Source organism: Schistocerca cancellata, chromosome 2 (genome assembly GCF_023864275.1).
Source record: "Schistocerca cancellata isolate TAMUIC-IGC-003103 chromosome 2, iqSchCanc2.1, whole genome shotgun sequence".
Classification (NCBI taxonomy): domain Eukaryota; kingdom Metazoa; phylum Arthropoda; class Insecta; order Orthoptera; family Acrididae; genus Schistocerca; species Schistocerca cancellata.
This window is the reverse complement of record NC_064627.1, coordinates 438,481,855-438,504,938: the sequence shown is the minus strand read 5'-3', so window position 1 is coordinate 438,504,938 and position 23,084 is coordinate 438,481,855.

The following is a 23,084-nucleotide window of genomic DNA, read 5'->3' as shown; positions in this document are numbered from 1 at the left end:
GGACTGATTTTTGAGGCTTCATTTTGTGACGGCTAAACAGTGCTGCATCATGGGACCCGCTATTTGTCCACATGTGGCTGAACGTCAGAGGTGTAAAAAATTTTGAGACGTGCCGAAGTTCTCTGGAAGAGTAAAGTGTTTTAGACAAGGAGATGATTTTTAGTTCATTTCATTTTAACCATTCACACTATGCTCTGACATTATAATCTTTGATTTCATTTTATTATTATGTATCTTTTCTCCAGTGAAAGTCAACGGTAGTAAGTTTCAAGATATGAAGAATAACTGGAAGTTTTTAATTTGTGGAATAGCGTATTTAACAGTTAATATTTTCAACAAATCTGTAGTTATAGGACATATTAAGAAGCAAGTCAAAAATGGCATTGTGGAAAGATCAGGTTGGTCTCTAAAGGGTAACGACGGTAAAATAGCACATACGAAACTATGGGTAACAACTATTGTTGATGGTGAGGAGCCATAATCGATATGCCACTTTCCTGTAATTGTATTTCTGAAGTTTATCGTCAGTCCTATGACTGAAACCGATGCTCTGTTTTACGTAAAGAATACAACCTTCAAAATTTATTTAGCAGCGCAGAATATTAAATCACAGTTTATAGATCAGGAACCTAGTCCAACTGCCTTTAATTTTATTTTCACGGATGACATTGAGACAGTAAATAACAAGAGAAATAACAAAACTCTCAGAATCAATATAGAGAATTCAAGTGTCAAGTGGATTCAAAGGTTTGCTATAATAGCGAATAATTGCTTTTACAGACTCCTTCATGCCTACGTTTTCTGTCAGACAATGTTCGAAACTAGGACTAACAAGGTAAACAATTTTTCCACGAATTGTCAAATTGGAAGTCGGAGAGCCAGTTACATAAATTACGATGACAACAAACGTTTTTCAAGTAACTGATCACAGGAGGCATCCAACGCATTTATTGTGACTTACATGCACAGTATATAAACTGGCAACGCCACCAACACACAATACCACTAACAGAGGAACATCCCCATCGCACCGCCCTCAGATTTAGTTATAAGTTGGCACAGTGGATAGGCCTTGAAAAACTGAACACAGATCAATCGATAAAACAGGAAGAAGTTGTGTGGAACTATGAAAAACAATAAGCAAAATATACAAACAGAGTAGTCCACGCGCAAGATAGGCAAGATCAAGGATATAGTGAGCTCAGGAATGCCGTGATCCCGTGGTTAGCGTGAACAGCTGCGGAACGAGAGGTCCTTCATTCAAATCTTCCCTGGAGCGAAAAGAATAGCGAAAAGCGCCTCTGAAGTTCCGTTTCCATTACGCCTAGGACGGAGAGAATCATAAATATCAGTAATAGGTCACCTAGTGAAGAGAAGAGTCCACGTATTGTCTCAAGTTCTTTCAGTTTGATGTTAATGCAGTTCCAAATGGTTTCACACTAACGGGTTCTTTTGGCTATCGGAATACTCATATGGGAATTATAGAAGTGTAATTGCTATAACGTTCAACTGCCTTAATAACACCTCATTCTGGATTGAATACGACTCGGAAAGCAACGTTAATTTGACGTCTCCAACCATCTCCTGACGTCTTACTGAATGAAGTCTGAAGTGCACGCACAGTTTGTTGCCTGCCTCAAGGATTCGGTGAAGGGTTGTGGCAGCTGGCTGTCATTGCTGAATACAGACATGTGCAAATATCCTCACTGCTCTAGGGGAATTCGTCTTTGTTGAATTTTTTCCATACCGTAATTAGCATAATAACATAAGGCTTGTTCTTCTGAAGAACTTGATGCCCACAAGTCCTTAAATAAGAATCTCCTAGCGTGAGTAATGCATGAAAGGAAACAGACTTTTGGACAAAAGAATAGACAGCTCCCTGCTTTTTGCGTTTCCGATAGCGCCTACGATAAGAATCCGGTGTCATATTACGTTTCAGAACCCTAAACTGTTCATTTTTTTTACCTCATACTAAAACAAAAGCTATGATATGAGAAGAGGAAATTACTTATATGCTTCTCAGGAACTTCAGTTTTTCGTGTTAATTTTCTCACTTCATTCTAAAACAAGGGCGTTAATATGAGAAGAGGAAATGAAATATACGCTTCCAAGACATAATATTTCCTTGTGTGCTACTACTGCATACATGAAAGCCCTGCAGTTAATTTTTGTATGTTGGATAAATTTTGATACCACCCCACATTCCTTTGTGAGAAGGTTCCTATTTTCTTGGGATTCAAATAGAGTGGACATTTCATCACTGGTTATATTCTGATGACTAATGACATGATACCCGTTGCAATTGCTCCATGGTACCTGTGATTAGAGTCTCACGTTGGTTACTATAAGAACAAGCAGGCAGTGATATCCGCCCACTGCAGCCAGAGCCAAGGTGATTTCTATCTGTTTATGGCGAAGCGTCTGCTGCAGTGTCCACGCTCAACCAACATAAACAAATCGCGGCGGCATTGGGCACTGCTGATCGCTGCGCTTGTCGCAGGCCTCGACAACAAGAGCGCACTGTCTCTGCTAACGATACTATGGAGTTAATACATCTTACTTAACGTAATATGCAGGACGTGGGTTGGGTGAAAATTCAGTTTGTAACTTCCCATCGCAATACTTCACAGTCATATTTGATGCATTATTTATTGCTGGTTGTCTCTCTAATGTTAATAGTATTGATTCAGATTGTGTATGAACGCGAAAACTCACTCACACACACACACACACACACACACACACACACACACACACACACACACACACACACACACACACACACACGCACACAGTCATTGATTCCAGTGAGGGTGACAACTAATGTGTGTTGAACAACACATGCGCCAGTCAGTTCCTCAGTTGGCGTCGAGTGGATGAGTTTTTTCAATTACCTTGCATTGCAAGAATTGTAAGGAGGAGCCTGAAAGTGAATGGACTTGTATCCTAAAGAGCTGGGACAAAGCAAAGCTTGACCGATTATCAGATGATTGTCCACATGGGTTTTGTGGACGAGTATACTTTTAGTAGCCGCGCGGGATTAGCCGAGCGGTCAGAGGCGCTGCAGTCATGGGCTGCGTGGCTGATCCCGGCGGAGGTTCGAGTCCTCCTTCGGGCATGTGTGTGTGTTTGTCCATAGGATAATTTAGGTTAAGTAGTGTGTAAGCTTAGGTACTGATGACCTTAGCAATTATGTCCCATACGATTTCACACACATTTGAACATTTGAACATTTGTTTTGCTCCTGTAAATAAACTGTTATCTCGTTAGTTCATATATTTATATTGAAATAACGTATTTGTAATAAGCACATTGGATTATTATTTTCCACAGTGTTTAAGAATTCAGGCCCTCTCATAGATAACAGTCCGATTAAGAATGTGGTTTACCCAGTCTATCATATGATGAGAGTCGTAGTCGGATATCCACATTAAGACTGCCTGGCTGAATCCGATTAGAACGATCTGGTATCGAAACGAAATTGCAGAAATCGGATAATTTGAACGTCTGTATTGCAACAATGCTCCGCACATTAATTCCAATGATGGAGTAACAGGTAGCAACTGTCTAAGAAAAAGTGAGAACTATGTCTACAAGTAGCAATGTAACGTAATTATAACCCACATTTATGTGATGGAAATACTGAATCGAACAGGACACATCTAGTTCAGTGGTGGGAGGATACACCATATCGGATTTGCTGAGACATAATGACAATAATAATAATAATAATAATAATAGCGTGTGGCGGATAGGGGAAACCCTCCCCCATATGGGTGGTACCGAGGAAATCAAATACTGGGGGTGAACCAAATACCAACACAATCCTGAACGGCTACTCAATCCGTTGAACCCAAAATCCAGACACGTCTGAGTGAAAATCACCGCTACTCTGGTCACCGTCTGTTAGCTCAATGAGCTTGGCTAAAATTATTAGGTTTCAAAGGCTTCAACACCCTCTGGTCCTGTCCGGTCCTGGTATCACCCAAGCACAACCAATGAAACACAAGCAAACATTAACTATGCAAGCAAAGTCAACTTTATCCCAGGTGGTACACAAACCGGCTGTCGACAGGCGGCAGTTGGATTTTCGGATTCTGGGGAGTCCAGGTTAGCACGACAGAGAATATCGAAGATCTCTGGTAAATTTCCCTACAAGCAAAAAACATGCATTTAAAAGTAATCATCGATACCTTGATCCAAACACGAAAACTAAATAATCTCACAAAAGAAATCGACCGACAAAAAATTCTCATCCTTGCTCTTCAAGAACCACGACTAACTGACAATGAAACCTTGCATTAGGTTCAAATGGCTCTGAGCACTATGCGACTTAACTTCTGAGGTCATCAGTCGCCTAGAACTTAGAACTAATTAAACTTAACTAACCTAAGGACATCACGCACATCCATGCCCGTGGCAGGATTCGAACCTGCGACCGTAGCAGCCACGCGGTTCCAGACTGAAGCGCCTAAAACCGCACAGCCACAACGGCCGGAAAACCTTGGATTAGGGAAACCATTGCATCTTCAAGAGCAAAATATAACAAAAGGTAGCGAAATGGCGTACCAATCTTCGGCATTGCATTTCTCGAACACAGATCTATCAACTCTGTCAAAGAAATCACACACATCAACAAACAAAAGGTTCCAATGGCTCTGTGCACTATGGGACTTAACAGCGGAGGTCATCAGTCCCCTACAACTTAGAACTACTTATACCTAACTAACCTAAGGACATCACACATATTCATGACCGAGGCTGGATTCGAACCTGCGACCGTAGCAGTCACGCGGTTCCGGACTGAAGAGCCTAGAACCGCTCGGCCACCGCGGCCGGCCCATCAACGAGCGACTTATGACTATAGTCATTCAGAGCCCAAGTAAAAAATATGCACTCATCAATGCTCGTGTCCCCACCAACATCGAAAATAAGAAAAACACCGAAAATGTCGAAACATTCTGGAACACACTCGAAAATACGATGAGCAAAATTCACCATGATGACGTGAAAATACTAATGGGAGACTTCAGCTCTCTATTTGGGACAGAAAAAAACTGTAGAAAAATCATTGGTACAAATTCAACACACCGAAGCGCTTAGACTAACGGCACACGTCTGACTGACATTTGCCAATTGTACCACAAAAGGATGTCTTCCCACTTTAGGAAAAAACTAGTTCCCAGGTAACATGCTTAATAACCAGGTGGAAGCTGCTTTCGTTCACCTTTCGAGACTTGCTGAAAGCCAGATTTTTAATTCTTTTGTAGCACAGCTACAAGCAGGCAGATAAAAACTCAATAAGGGACTCGTAAGACAACGCTCGAGCAAAATTCGTCTTGCTACTTTCAGTAACTCTTAGTGTCAGAGCGAAAACCTTACGGTACTGCCAGATTCATAATGCCACTTTTGTTTTCTGCCAAAATTTTTGTTGTTGTTGTGAATACATAATTTTATCTATGAAATGTCACATGTTCATAATACTTACGAATGGTACAGGAAATGAAATAAATACAGATCTTTTCGAAGTCAAAAGTCGGTAATATCCTACTAATTCGTGTTAAAATAGACTCAATCGTCTCACAGAAACTTAATGCTTTATTAAGATAGACTGCCATCGTGATGTTTCTGTAGTAAGCTGAATTTAATTTGTATTAGTGCAGTGAATACTTTAATTGCATTTTCCATTAGTTTACTAAACGCAACAGTAATTATCAAAGAGAAATTAATTAGCAGCAGAATTTTCTTTCACGATATCTAAAACGATATGACAGTGCTAAAGTTGTTCACAAATTCTACGCCTGTAGAAACCTACTGGTTCTAACGATGTCATTAAACAAGAGTAGTTTTAAGAGTATTTTCGTCTAGAAATGAATTGCCTTGACGGTTGATCGATCAAGAGTAAGAAAGGTAAAATTTTACAAATATATGACGAGAGGGACAACTGCTTGAGAGAGGACTTCCCTATCAATACAAGTGCCTGAGAGACGACTTTCCTTTCAATCTCCTGGATAGTTTTGTTTCTCAAATCAACATAGTGCGTTATCATGCATAGCACAGATGATGTAGTTTTGTTGCTCGATTTTCTTACACTGCGACCGAAGGTGTCTCAGTTGTTGGCAACAAATACCAGCTGTGTTGCACACACCCTGGGGACAGAATTCGTAGCCCAAAACACACTTTTGGATTTATCAGATGTAAAATACTATGTTCACACTACTCTCTCGTCGACTTTAGGTCTTTTGGTGGGGCTCAGCCTTTCATTTCTTCTTAGGAAGTTAACGATAAAGGCATCATAACACGTCACCAATAACAGTACTGCATAGGAATGCTCGATGAGTGACCTGATGACGTTTAATAATAGTCACTCCGTTGATTTTTGTTGTTTCGAATTAGAGCATGCAGTACTCCTGCACCAGACTTCTGAACATTGCCTGTTGAATGCAAATTCAAGTGGTTCATAATTATGTTAGTAAATTCACTCGATATTTTTATGTCCTTTAAATTACATTTGCTACATGATTCGCATTGAAGACGTAGTAAATGTATGTTATTTGGTCCAGGAAGCACGTTCCATCAGAAATTGATGCTTACATTGACATTTATGTTGCGAATTAGTCGTCTTATCCATCACATGGATAACGAGGATGCTCCGTTTTGCTACAGTTGTTTCATAGCTAACAAGGGAACCTCTCCATCGCACCCTCATCAGATTTAGTTGTAAGTTGGCACAGTGGATAGGCCTTGAAAAACTGAACACATATCAATCGAGAAAACAGGAAGACGTTGTGTGGACCTATGAAAAAAATAATCAAATTAAACAAACTGAGTAGTCCCTGCGCATGATAAGCAACATCAAGGATAGTTTGAGCTCGGAAGCGCCGTGGTCGCGTGGTTAGAGTGAACAGCTGTAGAACGAGAGGTCCTTGGTTCAAGTCTTCCCTCGAGTGAGTAGTTTGATTTTTTATTTTCAGACAATCATCACCACACGTACTGTTTATCAACAAATGTAGGAAATAATCATATAAATGTTCGACAATCGTTCGATCCCTTAAGGAATTTTCCGTAGCCTTACAGTTCGGAAAATATTCATTGACATTGTCATTGAAGTCGCGATCTATATTTGCTGGATTCATATTGCCCACACAATGCATCTCACGTATTTAATGCACTCTCGTCCAAAGTAGCGAACAGTCAACTGCCAAATGGTTCAAATGGCTCTGAGCACTATGGGAGTTAACATCTGTGGTCATCAGTCCCCTAGAACTTAGAACTACTTAAACCTAACTAACCTAAGGACATCACACACATCCATGCCCGAGGCAGGATTCGAACCTGCGACCGTAGCAGTCGCGCTGTTCCGGACTGAGCGCCTAGAACCGCGAGACCACCGCGGCCGGCTGACGTCATATGTTTCGATGTTTGTTGAGGTGTAGCGTCATCATACTACGGCGCAGTTACCTTGCATCGGACGGACGGAAGGACAGATAATAATTGTCTGAAAACAAAAAATTAAACTTTTCACTCGAGGGAAAATTTGACTCTCCTTCCGCAGCTGCTTACGCTAACCACGGGATCACGGCGCTCCTGAGCTCACCCTATCCTTGATGTTGCCTATCTTGCGCATGGACTACTCTGTTTGTATATTTTGCTTATTGTTTTTCATAGTTCCACACAACTTCTTCCTGTTTTATCGATTGATCTGTGTTCTGTTTTCAAGGCCACTGTGCCAACTTATAACTAAATCTGAGGGTGGTGCGATGGGGATGTTCCCTTGTTAGTGGTATTGTTTGTTGATGACGTTGCCAGTTTACATACTGTGCAAGTAACGCACAATAAATGCGTTGGATGCCTTCTGTGTTCAGTTTACCTGAAAAACGTTTGTTGTCATCGCAATTTATGTAACTGGCTCTCCGACTTCCAATTTGACAATTTGTGGTAAAATTGTTTACCTTGTTAGTCCTAGTTTCAAACATTGTCTGACAGAAAATGTAGGAATGAAGGAGTCTGTTAAAGTAATTATTCGCTATTATAGCAAACTTTTGAATCCACTGGACACTTGAATTCTCTATATTGATGCTGAGAGTTTTGTTATTTCTCTTGTTATTTACTGTCTCAATGTCATCCATGAGAATAAAATTAAAGGTAATTGGATTAGGTTCCTAATCTATAAACTCTGATTTAATATTCTGCGCTGCTAAACAAATTTTGAAGGTTATACTCTTTACGTAAAACACAGTATCGGTGTCAATCCTAGGATTGACGATAAACTTCAGAAATACAATTACAGAATAGTGGCATATCGATTACGGCTCCCCACCACTAACAATAGTTGTTACCGATAGCTTCGTATTTGCTATTTTACCGTCGTTATTTTATAGAGACTGCATGAATATATAAGGTGAGTATTTCTTCTCTTATCAAATTAAATATTACATATGTTGCTGTGAATTAATTTGTTTGTCCACATTCCACTTATTGCGTTTCCTTGAAATATATAAAATATACGTCTGTAAAAAAAACTTGAAACAGCTTTTGCAGCTGATTGGTGAAGGGCTGAAAAAAAACACCTATGCTGATGCTGCTTAGTATCACGTATAGCCTCCTTTGGCTTCCACAACACCTGGAAGTCAGTTGGGCAATGAGCCCACAACTCGAGCCACATAACTAGGAGATTCAAGTAACTCATTCCAAGCGTCATGAATTTGCTGAACTTGTCGTGCGTTGACAAATGGATGGTTCTCACTGAAACGGCGTATCTGCTGATCCTGAGCTTCTGTTGTTTTGCGGCGACGGCCATGAGGCCTCCCATTCAACTTACCACTCTCGTCCTTTCGTCTGATCCACCTGGCTACCGTCGACTTGTGAACACCCATAGTTCTTGTTATATAGCCATTCGAAAATCCCTCTGCACGAAGTGCTATTATAGCGCCGTTGTCTGCCCCAGCCAGATGGGCCATTTTGCGTTGACTGAATGATTCGTCGCGGTTAATATCGGCTGCGGAAACAGCGCTGGCAGGAAACAGACTGCCTCCTCCACGATGGCAACCACAACGCAGTGACCAAGTATGTGTAACACGGAAATCGATGGTATAAATGAGAGATCGCAAGCCCGTACCAGTGTCATTACGTAGTGGAGCAACTTATAATCTGTAATTTTTCTCAGAAGGGACTGGTCCACTCTTGTCATGTCTTATCCTGATAAATATTACATGAAATGAAATGTTTACGTTTTGCATATGCGGCAGGACTAACGCTAGAAACATTTCTGAATATCTGAGGCAACCTGAAGAACACTTCGTGAATTTTATCTGTAGAAGGTTTCCTTATAGGAAGGCAAACGTGTTTATCCCCGCTCGCCGTGTTTCCAAGTGGCGCAGTTAACTCTGAGGCATGCATAATTCTCGCCGGGCGTAAGAAGCGACGGGACTAACGAGGGGACCTCGCCAGGTGTCATAGGCTGATTGTCCGGAAACTTTGCTCAGTGAAGGAGAGGATAAAATAAGCGAACATTGTGTCGGCTTATCTGCAGACACTCGACTGTTTCCGAGAAAACGACGGTCAAAGTTATCAACGCGCTGTTGCTCTAGTGTAGATACCTCCTGCAACTGAGAACGCAATTGAAGCGGTGGCTCAGTGGCTACCGTCGTTCCTTCTTAACTTTGATTCCCGTGTTCGAGACCATATTGGGTTTTTTTATTATTTTTTTCCCTGCCTCTCTATCAGAATTATCTACGAATGTTTTTTTCTGATTTATTTTGAAATAATGCTGTCATTATTCGCCAATGAACTTTACGTGTAATTAATGAATTAAAAAATAATAAACCAATGAGACAAGCTGTTCTAAAATCATCTTGTCTGCCTCATGTATCGTTATATCCAAATGGTTTATAAATGTTGTTAATCTAGATTCAGATCCGATGATAAACCTTTAATGTGTTGAAACGGGTTATCCAGTAGACAGTATTCAAGCGATCTTGGCTTCTGAATTATTTCTACAACAGAGTGATCGCCCCACTACGCAATGTGTGTTCCCTTTTTAACTTTTTTCTTTACACAGTACATTAACTGACGAATAACGACAACAGTGTCTCAACATAAATTGGAATAAACATTCGTAGATAATTCAGAGAGTGAGGGGGGAAAAAAGGAAAAACCGGGTTTCAAACTCGCAGCGCAAAGTTCCGAAGTCGCTATGGTAGCCGCAGAGCCACCGCTACAGTTGAATGCTTACCCGCTAAGAGGTATCTACACTATAGCAACAACGCATTGAACACTTTGACCGTCGTTTTTACAGAAGCGGTAGCATGTAAGCAGATAAGCCGAGTCACGTGTTCGCTTATTTCGGCCCCTCTTTCACTGAGCGAAGTTTCGGCAAGATCAGGATATTTCCTCGGGAACTTACACAGCAAGAAACCATAGTAATAATGTAATTCAAGGCTCGCAAGAAAAGATTTAAGTGGTCCTTTTTCCAGCACACTGTTAATGAGTGGGACGGTAGAGAAATAACCCGAACCTTCTGCCAGGCATGTAAGCCCAGATTGCAAAGAAATCCTGTTGATGTAGTCATGTAGATGTAACAACGAAATTATGTTGCAGTTATGACATGTGACTTTCATTTGATTTGAACATCGAAGTTGTTTACTGTTTATTTATTTTTTGTTCATTGGTTTCAGCCATATACGAACACCTAGGCGCGTTAAATTAATGTTGAAATAAAGTGTCATACATGGACCAATAACAATAAATTCCCACATACATGTTATAGGACTGCAATATCTGCCAGCGTCTTCAGAAGTCGATATCGCATACGACGTTCCTAGGGTGTTTATAAATGGATATTGCAGACAACTTAGAACAAAGTTTGAATGTAGCTTCGTAAAAGTTCCGTGATCAAACGATCCGAGTTGCTGGCAAATACAGTTTATCCTCACTAGACAGTATATATTATCATTATACATGAGGCGAATAGGGTTTCGCCGGGTGCGGTGGCCGAGCGGTTCCAGGCGCTTCAGTCACGAACCGCACGGCTGCTTCAGTCGCAGGTTGGAATCCTACCTCGGGCATAGATGTCTGTGATGCCCTTAGGCTAGCTAGGTTTAAGTAGTTCTAGGTCTAGGGGCTGATGACCTAAACAGTTAGGTCGCATAGTTTTTGAAGCTATTTTTTGACCTTTTGCGTAAATTTTCTTTACATAAACGGTCGTATCTTTAGATTGCGTTGACATAGAAGCTCACTTTTTTACACCACCAAGGGACCGGTTACCGCAAGAAGTGCGATACATTTCCAGTTATTATGTCCACCCGTTCTGGAGGTAAACGGGTTTTAATGGTTGGGTAGACCGACAGACGGTCAAGAAAGTGAGACTAGTAGGGTTCCGTTTTTACCGGTTTAGGTGACGAAATCCTAACAACGAAAACAGCTACGATAGCTACTGAAGATGAGGGCCACATATATAACACACGCTATCCTTTATTCGAAATGTTCTAGTGGCAGTCGATACATCAGCATATAAATCGTAGCTACGCTTTCGATCCAAATCACGTTTACAGGAATGCAAATAGAATCCATTTGCCTATACACGTGGTAATTCACATCCCAGTATTAATGCCACCGCGTTTTTGAAGTGCGAACATTCCAATTGCAAGGTAGCTTAAGAAACACTTCGGCTTCTGGCTGTGGCGAGTCTAGTGGAGAATTCGAAACAGTCCAGAATACGTTTGGCAGCTATGTAGCCGTTTATTTCCTGGGGTGGTGCAGAATTATCCTACAAAATTTACTCTCTAATAACAGTATTTTGTTATTTTGATAAACATCCCGAATGATTGTCACATAAGCCGTGACATAAAGGAAGAAAATTCATGTTTTTGAGTCCAGAAAGCTCTATGCAACAGAAACTGCAGATTTTCATTGCGAAATTGCCGGCTTGTTCATGTCTGGGGTAATAATAAGGGCTGTTTGCCTGGGTTGTCTGCTAACGTAGTGAAAGGAAGGTCTGGTTTGTTTTCGGTTCTAATCTCGATGTAGGCAGGCAGAACATCAGTAAAACAATTTTAAGAAATTCTCGCGCCCCCAATACGTTTTATCGCTACCTTTATTCTGTACCGGCGCCCTGTGGATGTCAATATGACACTCTTATAGAATTTCATACATGTTACTGCCTACTTTTTCCGCTTCAGTCAATAATGGAATTGAATTAAGTGTGGCACTGAATGATTTTTAAGTGAATTTCGTTATGAATCTTCAAGTATTGCTAAATTTGCACACTTTCATCGTAGGTCAGCAACGGTAATCCAGTATGACTCGTCTGAACGTTGACACAGACCGTTTCGCTGCCGAATGCGGATAATATTTTGCTAATTCGTAACGATCTGGGGTTCTTTGTCTTACTGTAACAGTTATGTTATCTTGATAAGTTGAAATTCATTTTTATTGGTGCAGTTCATACCAATTAGCGTTTCTTCTTTCAATTCTGTCTTATATTTACGTGTTGTATTTAACACACTAATCAGCATTAATATAGTCTTACAAATTATTGAAAACAGTCTAAAATAGTTCAGATAGTTTGTCAATTTCACGCCTGTGCGTAGTACGTTGGTAGCACTTCCTCGCCTTGCCTGTTATGCTGTGTAGCAGACTTTAAAGCCGTGCGGATCAGTATAACGAAAAGGCGAGGGGTCTCGCTCGTTTTGTCCACGACTGTACCTCCGCTGCAGGAGCCTGGTTCACGCATCCATGCAGACTGCTGTTTATCGGTGACGAAGGCAAAAATTTGCTCTCCAACTGTACGTCCACTGAGCGGTAACAGGTGACCCTTCCGGATGAATGACGTTTTATGCTGCATCGGACTGATGGCCGTTGGCGCGTACAACGTGAAGCTTCCAAAAGCAAATACCTGCATGAGTTATGGTCTAAGAAACGTTTTCGTGGAATTCTGTAGGTGATCGCAGCGTTATGGAAGGCACAATGGATCAACAAAAGCTTGCATCGATTAAAAAGGCACCATGGCAGTCGCTAAAGGCAGTTGGATTTTCTTGACGAGCGGGACAATGCTACGTGTCACACAGCTAGTAGTGTATGTACTGGGTTTGAAGACCACCAGGACGAGTTTATCTTACTCCCCTAGCCACAAGACTCCCCGGATTGGAACCCAATGGAGAATCTGTGGGACGATCTCCATCGTTCTGTCTGCGACATGGATCCTCGACCAACAAATCCAGAGTAATAGGCCACAGAACTGGGGTCGGCATGGTTCCATATCTGTACCGGCATCTTCCACAATCTCATTGTCTCTCTTCCTAATGCCTCACTGCGGTCTGCGTTGCAAGAGATGGTAATTGAGGATTTTCAGAGGTAGTCACTTTAATGTGACTGGACAATGTGTTAATTGTGTTCAGTCAGCAAATAAACTTGAGCCTTATATCACATACATCAAATACCAACTCGATAACATTCTTAGTACTTAAATAAATACAGCCTTAGAATAAGAAGGGACAGCAGAAGGTAAATAAACAACGGTACAACTTTTTGATTATGTAAGTTAACAGAACAGTAATGAATCGAGGATGCAGTGCCCAAGACCAGGACACAATTCCCAAATAAAATACAAATTAGAGATGACGTAGGACACCGAAAATTCAACAATAATTATGTAAATCAACAGAAGGCAGTGAGAAATATCCAAGTTACTGGAATACGAGCGATTTAAGTTCAACATTTCGAAACACAAGGCCAACCACTCAAGAAGTAAAAGAGACAGATCAGTTATGTCCATTAACAATAATAGGGAGCATACGCTTAGTGTCTATTTCACATACAATTTTCCACAACTCAAATGTATTTCAGAAAAATACACTTATGCCTTGCAGCGGCTTCACCATTAGGACAGTAGTAAACTGGAAATCACTGACTCATGCAATTGTTCACACAACATAAGGTGAATCACTGTCAGAACACAGGCAGCGGCAAAAGTAATATTTCCGCCAATGACGATCGGCAGTACACTTGTGCACCATCACCCATGAGCCCACGTCATAGATAGCTCTCATTCATGTCTCACCTCCTTGATCCTCCCTGAGGCCAAGACGACACGTATTGTCTGACTACCCAGATCAGGAACTGATGCTGCGGTACCTGTAATCAGTTGGCAATAGCTGTTCGCTCATACCTGAACTCCTCCAGGCTGCCCTACAGCAGACCAGATTAACTAGCACCTCCACACCTTCAGCTCACACACACCTCTATTGCCCCCTTGTTGTCTTTCTTCATTAGCTCTCCACAAGTTAACTCTACCTATGGCCAAGGCCCCTCATGATGACAGCGGCGCCCCATCCTCCGCACACACATAGGGCCGCTGTCACTGTCTTATAGCAACCAATTAGTATTCGTGAAACTTCTTGGAATATTAAAACTGTGTGCTGGACCGAGACTCGAAGTCCGGACCTTTGCCTTTTGCGGGCAAGTACTCTACCAACTGAGCTACCTAAGTCCTGCAAGTTTCGCAGGAGAGCTTCTGTGAAGTCTGGAAGTTTGGAGACGAGGTACTGGCGGAAGCAAAGCTGTGGGGAAGGGTCAAGAGTCGTGCTTGGGTAGCTCAATTGGTAGAGGACTTACCCGCTGTAATGGTCGCCTGGTCGTAGATATAGCTAATTGCTATAATCGCACTATTTCACTCCCATTTACGGAGCTTGTTAGCACTTGATGTTAGGTTGACGCCATTAAAATGCATTGTGTTTTAGTAATCGCTGCTACTTGCTGGATCGCTGCTGTGTCTCAATGCTGATGCTGGCTCTAAATCTGGTTGTCTAGGGTTAAAAACATGAGGTCCCGTGTTTTTATGTGCTTTTGATGATAAAGAACGAGCGAAACCAACAAATATGTAAACTTCAAATATTTATTACTCTGGTGGCCATCTTAATTCCACTGTCAACCAAAGACCATGACACAACACAAAGTAGTACTTCCTTTACATGTTCTTTGCATTGTTTATCCACCTCAAACAATAACACACAAACACACTTTACCAAAGTGACATTCCGACTGCCTCCCGACCGTTCTTGCTGCTTGTATTTATAACATTGTCAAAGAAATACTAAAAAGAGATATAGTTTACAAGTCACATGTACATCTGTTATCATAATTTGTGCAGAAAAGTTATTAATTTGCATCGAGTGACATAATTTAACATGTTATTAAAATGACAGACAGATTTGTTGACTTGACAGAATAATTCTTTGTTACAAAAAGGCCGTTTTTAGAAGTTTGTCAATTGACTTCTCTAATTTGCATAAATAAGTAAATAACATGAATTATTCAGAATTACATTGGTTTTCGTCTAAAATAGGATTGATTTCGTGAATACTGAGTGAAACCGCTTCTAGTGAACAAATAGGTTTCACTGGGTGATTTTTATTTAAGTTGATCCAAAATACCTAAGTTGGCCACTATTTTTCGTACTTCATATTAATTATTTAAGATGAACTCAGTGTTTTTACATGATGACATTTGCTGTATCAGTGATCAAGTGATATAAACTTTTGTGTGGGTCAGTTACTCAGTATAATTTAATGGGTTGACTGTTTATGCAGACATGTTATGCAATCATTGTTAACATACACAATAACTTTTCTATAATCATAAATACTCGTTAAACTGGTTGAATTTGGAGGGTATCGCATACTTCGGTACAGTAAAGCCTTTAATATGTTCCGTTACAATACCCCCCTCAGGTAATATCATTTACAGAATGTTAATGATATTAGCTGACTAGGACGATTGTGTCAAATGGTTAAAATTTGGAAAAGTACTACTTTAATAATTTTTGTTTGTTTTACTATGCATAATGTGTATGTATGCAATGACCGTTACACCGTTTCAAAATGACGTTTTCCTGCAAATATTTTAGTTGTGTTGTTTCAAATGCACTTTGTGTTATGTCATTCAGTATGACAGCATTATAAAAATATTTAGTAATATATGAAAGTAAAAAAAATGTTAATCCTTGCTCCCAGTGAGCCACATGGAAAATGATCAAAAACAGACACAAATATATCACATGCGATTTTAAGATATATAAAAAATATATGTAAATTATTTCAAAGTCAGTTCTCATTGAGTCACAGATTAATCAAGATAATAGAAGGAACATAAACATATTACATAGATGGACAGGTCATATGTCCATAGGAAAATATTGCAACTGTCTGCTCTTTTTGAGCCACATAAAAGAAATGAAAACAAAGAACATAATTATAAGTATGGACATGATATATAAACACAAACACTAGAGAAGTCACATGTATGAATATAGTATGCATTTAAAAAAAAGGAAGTGTTTTTTGTTATTGGACACTTAAATTGCTCAAAACATAACACAAACATCAAACTTGGTGAACATCTGATTAGCTGTAGAAAATTGTACACAAATCTTATGCCTAAGAACACAATAGTAACCAAATGATGGGTCTTGCACAACAATTTTTTCATTGTCTTTTATTTGGTGCAAGTATGTCCCATATTCAACAATACAAAAGGAAAGTAATAAATGTTTGTCACCTTCTTGCCCGTTGCAAGTAAAGATGATGTCTCAAAATTTAATATTCAATAGTGACAATAAAAATATAAAAACATTCTCTCAGAGATCTGGAACTTTTCCAGGGTCTGTAGGATGAGTGGTAGTTGCTATTTGACACACCCAGTAAAATCTTTGCTGATAACATGCTTTACGGAAAATGGGTAAGTAACTGTATTCAAACAGGGAAATGTGCTTAATCATGTTTATATGGTTTCAATTCAGTGATGTTTCTTAATCCAAATAACCTTCTTGATCTGGGAAAGATAAGTCTATACGCATTAGGATGTGGGCTTTCTTTTATTTCAAATGGACCAATGTCAATGTTTACTTTAACATATGGACAACCTAGCTCAACATCTTTGTCTATTTCAGTATTTTGAAACAATAGATCATTTTCAATTTCTTTAGTTCCTGAGTCCAATGTCTCTTTCCTACACTTAGACACATCCCTCTCTGTTTGCAAAGCATTGACATTTAAACATAAACCTTTGTTTTCATCTGTTCCTTTTAACACTGTGTTGTCACTTAACAACCTACTGCTTTCACCCCATTTTTTATAAAGTCCACTACAGATTCTTGTCCACCATGTAGGATACAAGGTTGCACTTACCTTTGCTAATTCTTTCCAAAAGGCATCTTTGTTTATACAGTTTCCATAGTTGTTCCACAAAACTTCTAAAAAGTTTTTCCCTTTTTCTTGAAAACACACATTTACATTCCATCCCTTTATATTTTCTTTAATATTATTATTATTATTACCATTCTCATAGATTAGTGTTTCATAGTTCCCAACAAGCAATAGCTTGTCCTCAGATACACATTCCCTAGTCTGCATTTCACTTAAATTAACCTCATTATTACCCATGTTTGTCACATCACTTACCTTTACCTCATCATCACTTTTCAATTCTACAAATACTTTTATTTCTTCCTCCACACTCTCATCAATAACATCACTTGATTTAGGATCATTATTTAAATGTCCCTCTAGTACTTCTTCCTCCTCCTCCACAACAACTCCATCTTCAGTTTCCCACCTATGTATCTGAATCTCAGCAATTGAGTCTTTGGCTCCATTAAACACTTCGTCATCCCCCTTCTTATCAAATAAACCCCCCAAAATAGATTCTATTTGTGGTGTGTCTGACTTGTTATTAACACCAGTATCTTTTTCAGCCCAACTATGGAACTCTGCAATACCTTCAACTTCTGCGCTTTCACTAACTACCTGTGCTTGAACACAGTTTTTATTAACTGTATCACTTTTACTCATAGTATACCAAAACCTTTTATTAAATTCTAATTTATTCATTCTAAGAACATCAGTATTTTCATGGTATTTACTCTTTACATTGTAACTTCTCCTTTTCCAGTTTCGGTTATGTGTTGTCCTGTCATAATATTGTCTAGCCCCAAAACTACGGACATCTAGTGGGACTGTCCACCGTTTCCCGGCTGGTTCCCTCGGTCTGTCCGTTTGTATTTGTCGTTTTGTTCACTAGTTTCAACAAACCCCCTTCCATCTTGTTCTCTTCCCCAATACCTATTTCTATCATTCCTGTTATCTCTCCTCCATCCTCCCTCCTGTGTATAGTTTCTGAAATCATTTTCATATCTCCTATCTCCCCTATTTGGAGCATTATTTCCAGAATTTTCAAAGTCTCTCCTCCCATAATAATCTCTATTTACGTTCCTGTTCCACCCCCAATACTGATTGTTGCCAGAGCCAAAACTTTGGTTATTTTCTCTTTCCAAGGCCCTATCTAATCTATCTACAAATTTCAGGAACTCTTCCATTGAATTGTCTTGTCCATGGACCAATTCCCACTGCAGTCTCTCTGGTAACCTTCTTTTTAAAACATCAATTTGTGTCATAAGATCAAAAGAATTATTCAAGTGAGCAAGTTTTTTTCAATTGATCTCTGCAAAACTTTTGCCTTCCCCCTACTTTCCCTCTATACACTGGACCACTTAGAAATTCTGACTTTAATCTGGCTTGTATGGATTGTGACCAAAATTTGCAAATAAATTTAGCTTCAAACTCTTCAAAAGTATTCCAAGAATCATTATTCTCATTTGCCCAGGATAGGGCCTCCCCTTCTAGTAACCGTTTTACTAACTTAATTTTTATGTTATCTGACATTCCTACAACAAACATATCCTTACATTGGTGAATAAAGTCAATAGGGTGCAGATTTTCACCAGGAAAGCATTTCACTTGGGTGTGCCCATACATTGTATTTTGATTGTAAAACATTTGTTTTTACATCAATGCATCTTCCAATTGTGTATATTTAGTGTGTATATTTTCTACTTTTGTATCTACATTAGTGGTATACAGGTTGTATTCTTGTTTAAGGTTTTCTGATGTTTTGTCTATTCTCTGATCTAATCCTTCAACTTTAGTATCTACTCTGTTGTAGATGACAGCAATGCTGTCTGTGTTAGCTTGTATGTTTTCATTTAAACTTTCAACTTCAACTTGAAATTCTTTTCTGAAGTGTATCAACTGTTCTCTAGTGTCCTTACTGAGGGTAGTTTTAATTTCCTCACACTTCTCATTGAGATGAGTATTTAATAGATCAAAATTCAAACTTAACTTATCCAGTCTATCTGTGTTTTCTTTAAGTTTCAAACTTACTTGTTCACTCGATTGTTTAAGTTGTGAGCTTATTTGAGTTGCAAACTCTGCTAGCCACTCTGTTAAGTTTAATTGTTCACCATCCCCTGGTTCAATTTTTACGTTTCCTACGATCTCATCACTCTCAGGTAGAGACATGTTAACTACTAATTATTTTAAATGACAACAACAACAAAATACCTTGTTTTATGTAGCTATGCTATGATGTCGTGGTCAGTGTTCCTGTTGGCTTTCTTCACTTCTATTCGGTATTATCGAAGCTGAAGTCTTGATTGATGAATTCCATTGACATAATCCAGACGTTAATCTTCTGAGCGGTGTGACGATAGTTTTTCGTAGTCGCACTAACACATTTTATTTATATTTATTTTTGACATATTTTCACTGCTGCCACACTGCACAAATAAACTTTTTTGGAATGCTAAGCACTTACGAAATCAATCGCTGCACTATTATCATCGATGCACTTAAAGATACCGGACGAAGCCCCACTTTTGTAATGGTCGCCTGGTCGTAGATATAGCTAATTGCTTAATCACACTATTTCACTACCATTTACGGAGCTTGTTAGCACTTGATGTTAGGTTGGCGCCATTAAAATGCATTGTGTTTTAGTAATCGCTGCTACTTGCTGGATCGCTGCTGTGTCTCGATGCTGATGCTGGCTCTAAATCTGATTGTCTAGGGTTAAAAACATGAGGTCCCGTGTTTTTATGTGCTTTTGATGATAAAGAACGAGCGAAACCAACAAATATGTAAACTTCAAATATTTATTACTCTGGTGGCCATCTTAATTCCACTGTCCACCAAAGACCATGACACAACACAAAGTAGTACTTCCTTTACATGTTCTTTGCATTGTTTATCCACCTCAAACAATAACACACAAACACACTTTACCAAAGTGACATTCCGACTGCCTCCCGACCGTTCTTGCTGCTTGTATTTATAACATTGTCAAAGAAATACTAAAATGAGATATAGTTTACAAGTCACATGTACATCTGTTATCATAATTTGTGCAGAAAAGTTATTAATTTACATCGAGTGACATAATTTAACATGTTATTAAAATGACAGACAGATTTGTTGACTTGACAGAATAATTCTTTGTTACAAAAAGGCCGTTTTTTAGAAGTTTGTCAATTGACTTCTCTAATTTGCATAAATAAGTAAATAACATGAATTATTCAGAATTACATTGGTTTTCGTCTAAAATAGGATTGATTTCGTGAATACTGAGTGAAACCGCTTCTAGTGAACAAATAGGTTTCACTGGGTGATTTTTATTTAAGGAGATCCAAAATACCTAAGTTGGCCACTATTTTTCGTACTTCATATTAATTATTTAAGATGAACTCAGTGTTTTTACATGATGACATTTGCTGTATCAGTGATCAAGTGATATAAACTTTTGTGTGGGTCAGTTACTCAGTATAATTTAATGGGTTGACTGTTTATGCAGACATGTTACGCAATCATTGTTAACATACACAATAACTTTTCTATAATCATAAATACTCGTTAAACTGGTTGAATTTGGAGGGTATCGCATACTTCGGTACAGTAAAGCCTTTAATATGTTCCGTTACACCGCGAAAGGCAAAGGTCCCGAGTTCGAGTCTCGGTCCAGCACACAGTTCTAATCTGCATGGAAGTTTCACATCAGCACACACTCCGCTGCAGAGTGAAAATTTCATTCTGGAATTAGCACCCCTCTTTCCCGGCTGCTGCTACCAGAGTCCGCGTCTCTGCTGCTGTCTAACCAACTGCGAGACAACCAAGTAACACTATAGTGGCCATGTTCCTTACTTATGGGGCTCATCACTCGTGATGTCAGCTGCAGGAGTGAATTACCACCCAGCGTTTCGCTCCACGACCAGGCAGGGCCGCTGTTTGTCAGCCAACTCCAGTAGCCAGCCACTCCAACATGTAAACATGACCAAACAGCATGTCCACCATGGACCAGGGCTATAATCGAAGTCTGTTCTTGCAGCGGCTGCCCACGTTCCCACAACCTCCAAGTTGTGACCATTTTGCTCTCACATACCAGATTCCTTTGGGGGTCACTCAAGCTGCTGCTTTATGTTTGCCTAATTTGAATCTTCATGTATACATTGGAAGGAATGGTAACATCATCCTATGAGTGGAGGCCAGGCCTCAAATACACCATGCGCCTCTGAATCACTAGAAAACTCCAATGAAACTGGTACCCACATCCACTGTAGTTGCCCAGGGTCTGGGCCGACCATGAACTTGCAACAATAACAGCAGCAGTAAAAATGCAAGACCACGCAACTACCACACACTCCGAATATCTTATGTATCAGTAAAACGTCGTCACAATATAGAACCACAGTGAAAGTTGCTTGTTAATTCTGCGAATTCATTTTTCCCCAGTATATTTTGCTTGCACTAATTGTAACATAACTTGATAATAGCTAACACTTGGTTCAAGGATCATGAAAGAAGGTTGTATACATGGAAGAACCCTGGATATACTAGAAGGTTTCAGATAGATTATATAATGGTAAGACAAATATTTAGGAAACAGGTTTTAAATTGTAAGACATTTCCAGGGGCAGATGAGGACTCTGACCACAATCTATTGGTTATGAACTGTAGATTAAAAATGAAAGAACCGCAAAAAGGTAGGAATTTTAGGAGATGGGACCTGGATCTACTGAAAGAATCAGAGGTTGTAGAGAGTTTCAGGGAGAGCATTACGGAACGATTGACAAGAATGGGGGAAAGAAATACAGAAGAAGAATGGAGAATGGGTAGCTTTGAGAGACGTAATAGTGAAAGTGGCAGAGGATCATATAGGTGAAAAGACGAGGGCTGATAGAAATCCTTGGGTAACAGAAGAGATACTGACTTTAATTGATGGAAGGAGAAAATACAAAATGCAGTAAGTGAAGCAGGCAAAAAGGAATACAAACGTCTCAAAAATGAGATCGACAGGAATTGCAAAATGGCTAAGCAGGGATCGCAAGAGGACAAATGTAAAGATATAAATGCTTATCTCACGAGGGCTAAAATAGATACTGCCAACAGGAAAATTAAAGAGACCTTTGGAGAAAAGAGAACCACTTGCATGAATATCAAAAGCTCAGATGGAAACCCATTTCTAAGCAAAGAAGGGAGAGCAGAAAGGTGGAAGGAGTATATAGAGGGTCTTTACAGGGGCGATGTTCTTGAGAACAATTTTATGGAAATGGAAGAGGATGTAGATGAAGGTGAAATGGGAGATATGATACTGCGTGAAGAGTTTGACAGAGCACTGAAAGACCTAAGTCGAAACAAGGCCCCGGGAGTAGACAACATTCCATTAGAACTACTGACGGCCTTGCGAGAGTCAGTTCAGAGAAAACTCTACCATCTGGTGAGCAAGAAGTATGAGACAGGCGAAATTCCATGAGACTTCAAGAAGAATATAATAATTCTAATTCTAAAGAAAGCAGGTGTCGACAGATGTGAAAATTACAGAACTATCAGCTTAATAAGCCACAGCTGCAAAATACTAACGTGAATTGTTTACAGACGAATGGGAAAACTGCTAGAAGCCAACCTTAGGGAAGACCAGTTTGGATTCCGTAGAAATGTTGGAACACGTGAGGCAATACTGACCCTACGACTTATCTTAGAAGAAAGATTATGGAAAGGCAAACCTACGTTTCTAGCATTTGTAGACTTAGAAAGTTTTTGACAATGTTGATTGGAATACTGTCTTCCAAATTCTTAAGGTGGCAGGGGTAAAATACAGAGAGTGAAAGGCTATTTACGATTTGTACAGAAAGCAGATGGCAGTTGTAAGAGTCGAGGGACGTGAAAGGGAAGCAGTGGTTGGGAAGGGAGTGAGACAGGGTT